At 41.6% G+C, this 3820-nt stretch overlaps 1 protein-coding gene and 1 long non-coding RNA gene across 3 annotated transcripts in view; one reads left to right on the top strand and one right to left on the bottom strand.

Annotated features, from left to right (window-relative positions):
• Positions 1–3820, top strand: part of MLLT3 (MLLT3 super elongation complex subunit) — a 292829-nt gene that overhangs the window by 39590 nt on the left and 249419 nt on the right. The gene's annotated exons all lie outside the window — the stretch shown is intronic.
• The window catches only part of LOC121034514 (uncharacterized), a 2106-nt gene continuing 232 nt past the window's right edge, over positions 1947–3820 (bottom strand). The window contains exons 1-2 of the long non-coding RNA XR_005792474.1: positions 2271–3820; positions 1947–2013 (exon numbers count right to left, since the gene is read on the bottom strand). The exon at positions 2271–3820 is cut by the window's right edge and continues 232 nt beyond it. This is a non-coding gene — a long non-coding RNA (uncharacterized LOC121034514). The remainder of the gene's footprint in view (positions 2014–2270) is intronic.

Genomic DNA, 3820 nt, shown 5'->3' with positions numbered 1-3820 from the left:
CAGTCCCTCCAGCTTCAAGTGGATAATGCTAAGGTAAACATGAACTTACCCCTCTCACTTTAGTATCGAAGAACCCCAGGAACAACCGTGTTCCTGTCCTAATTGTTGAGGTTTATTATATTTAAGTCAGAGATGGAGTTCATCCCTGCATTATGACAAAGCATGATCTTGAGAGGTTCATTCATCAACCCTAAGTCATAGAAGAATCCATTGATAATCTGAACTTAAAGAAGCACCAAAAAGCAACGGATATATCCATGGTAATCTTGAATTAGAATTTGGCATATTGGGGCGCCTGGCCGGCTCAGTCGGTAGAGCATTCAACTCTTGATCTTGGGGGTTATAGGCTCAAGTGCCAAGTTGGGTGTAGAGATTACTTAAAAGCAAAATCTTGAAGAATTTGGCATTCATTATCTTTCTGTATGAATTAACACAGCGTAGCTTAGTTTGCACTGCTTGTTGGGAATATATTGTATATTTAAAAACAAAACCTGTTGACAGAAGCTGTTCTCTTTGGGTGGTTAGACAGGTTAGCCTTGTGTGAATTGTTGCAGGTTCAGTCCAGTCCCTCACCCTGGAGGGTGGGATACTCTTTCTCTCTAAGGCAATGTGCTCTGATGTGATTAGAATGCTGGGTCTAATACAGTAACTGTATTTTATTTATTTATTTTTTATGGTAACCTTTAAATACAAAAGGAACCTTGACTGCATGATTTCAAAACTCGACCTAGGCATGTTTGGGAAGAGGGTGCATAATGGAAACATTGGTGAGCCTGCCCATCTGAAAGGAAAACGACTTTATGTTGCAAATCATTCCATCCCTGATTGCTTTTTGGTTTGCAGCTTTGATCTTCTCTAGGACTAGCCATTATATACAGAGTGTGGGTTCTGGATAAAATTGCTCAAAGCAAATGGATTAAAAAGCTGTCCCAGAGAGCCTAAGAGCGTATTTTACGAAAGCTCTCAGCTTTACAGTGGTGGGTCGCAGTTTGGATTTATTCAGGATGAACAAGGGTAGGAGCGTGTCTAGGGAAGAGTATTTATCAAGAAATTTGTTCTAAGTCACAAGCTGAGCTTAAAGAAAACTCACGCTATTATTCTTCTCTACTGTCTAGTTACAGCAGTGGATTTGGCTTTAGTGAATTTCCATAAATGGAGAGAAGGGATTTGCCCTTTTTGTTTGTTTGGCTTAAGGAATTATTACATTCTCACAGAGAAGAAGGGGAGCTAAGAGGTGGGTAGCATTTGTCTTTGTGACCATTAGCAAGGCAGTAATTGTGTGCACATCAATGACTAAGATGGGTAGACTTTTTCTACCGTGAGACAGTGGTAACTAAGCCAGAGCTCCTGGGTCTTGCTAAGGTGGCAACAAGTTCAGGGCTTTATTTGGGCCTCATTAGTAGGACTGGAATATTGCTCCCTATTTACCCCACACAAGTCTGATGAGATTTAATTAGTTGTACTTACAAAAAGCTACCTGGGGCCTTCATGTAAGGTCTGAATTCACCTAGTACCTGCCCCTCCGCTAAGGAAAACAAAACAAAACAAAACAACCAGCTTTTCTTCTTCCCTCCCAAGGCATCCCACACTGACCTCTCTGGGTCACCAGGCTAGAGACATGACTCACATTTATGCTGGTGCCGCGTCCTGTCTAGTCTTTCCTACGTGTCCCTAAGCTGGTTTTGGACTTAGCAGTGAATAAAAAGGGTAGGGTTAGAAGAAGGAGCTCTTTCCCTCTAACCACAAGACTACATTTCCTCATACCTTTCATACTTTGCTTGTTTCATAGAAAATTAACTTTGTGTATGCTTGTGGTGGCTCTTGTCAGCTTGCTGCTAAGCTTCTTTAAAAAAAGATTTATTTATATTTGCTCATTCATAGGCCAGGGTTATTGTGAGCAAATTATTTGGGTACTTAGCAGTCTCATTTGGAGAGATGCTTTTTTAGGTTTCCTTATGGTTCTTTATGGAAGCGTATTTCCTCTTGTTTCTCTAGGATGCTAATTTGACTCACCTCTTTTCTTTTTTTTTTCTTTTTTTTTTTTTTTAATTTTTTTTTTCCAACGTTTATTTATTTTTGGGACAGAGAGAGACAGAGCATGAACGGGGGAGGGGCAGAGAGAGAGGGAGACACAGAATCGGAAACAGGCTCCAGGCTCCGAGCCATCAGCCCAGAGCCCGACGCGGGGCTCGAACTCACGGACCGCGAGATCGTGACCTGGCTGAAGTCGGACGCTTAACCGACTGCGCCACCCAGGCGCCCCTACTCACCTCTTTTCTTAACCCCGCTTTCAAAAACTGTTAAATGCTTTACATCTCTTAAGGTAGCACTGCCCAATAGAAATCTAAAGCAAACCATAGTTGTACTTTTAAGTTTTCTGGTAGCTGTCTTTGAAAAAATATAAAGGAACAGCTAAAGTTGACTTTAACAATACAATTTGTTTAGCCTCAACTATTATCTTGCATAGTATCTCACACTGATTGCAGTTTGTAATGAATATAATCAGTATAAACAATCACTAAACGATTCTTTTTTCTTTGTGTGTGTAAAATCTATGTGTTTAGATTTCACAGAACACACAGTTAAAAAAGTGGATTCGTACACTTGAATTTGGCCAAATGGATTTCAGTTTTCTGGTAATGGATTAGTTGTATTCAAGAAATTTAAGTTAGGTAAAATGAAATAAAACCTGCAGTCCCTTGGTTGCACTAGCCCCCCCTGAGATGTGCAGTAGTCAACATGTGATGGTGACAGCTGTATTCGTGTTGTTTACGTGTCATTTTTCCTTTGACAGGTTTCCCATTTTCAGATAAAGAATCTAAGGCCCAGATTACTCATCAGTCACCTTTTTTCATCCTGCTTCCGTCATATTTAGAACAAACCTTAATTCAGAGTGATTCAAAAATTTTGAAATCCTCCTTTGTGCCAGATAGGACCAGGGAAGGGATGATTTATCTAGATTTCTTTTTAACTCATTCAGGATTCTTAAATTCCTATCTAGTGAAGGTCAGTGGGAGAGTCTAGAGCAGACTCCATATCTTCCAAATTGTCGTCTGTCTCTTCTGTTAGGCTAGATTCTGTTACTTCCCTTTGCTATGGATTATCTCCTGTTACTGGTAATTAAAAGGAATCCTTTTCTTTGTAGCGGTACGTAGGTGTGGATTCACCTGCTGAAAACAGACCACTCTAGCCAGTTTTAGTAGGAAGGGATTTAATGAGGAAATTAAGTCCTTAATATATCTTGGAGGCGTGGGAAGAGCAGGCTCTGGGTTGAATTTCTAGGAATGATTCCCAGAATAACATTACAGAACTGGCTAGCCAAGGAAACTGCTACCTATGCTGTAATCAGGGTGCTGAACAGTCAGGCAGCCTCCCATTATTACAGCAGCCAGGTCAGGACCCCATAGCCTGGCTGGCAGCAAAGTGTGGGTGTTGGGTGTTGACTCTTCCTTCACCTTTCAAGCTGGGGACTGAATGCCAGGACTTTAGCTTTAGAAGCACAGCCTCACCTAACAGTGTTACTGCTGCCTTGTAGATCTGTTGTGGCTGTTTGCGTAGAAGCTCAGGCAGTGTAGCCTTCTCTTGATGTCCCCTGTTGTGTGATAAGGGGGCTGGAAAACACATGAATGAACAAGTCTGCAGTCGCTGTCTGAGTGGTTCACCAGCCTACTGATGTGGAAGTCAGAGATGGGCCAAGGTGAATCTCAGTTGAACCTGGGGCTCTTTATCTAGCTGAGATAATGAATACCACAGAGATGTTGAGAAAGGTACATGCGCTGAGGGAACAGGTGCTATGAAAGTTGGTCTTCTCTGTCTCTCT

This window comes from Herpailurus yagouaroundi, unplaced genomic scaffold, assembly GCF_014898765.1.
Source record: "Herpailurus yagouaroundi ecotype Mexico unplaced genomic scaffold, PumYag 160, whole genome shotgun sequence".
Classification (NCBI taxonomy): Eukaryota; Metazoa; Chordata; class Mammalia; order Carnivora; family Felidae; genus Herpailurus; species Herpailurus yagouaroundi.
This window is presented reverse-complemented; position numbering and strand designations above follow the sequence as displayed.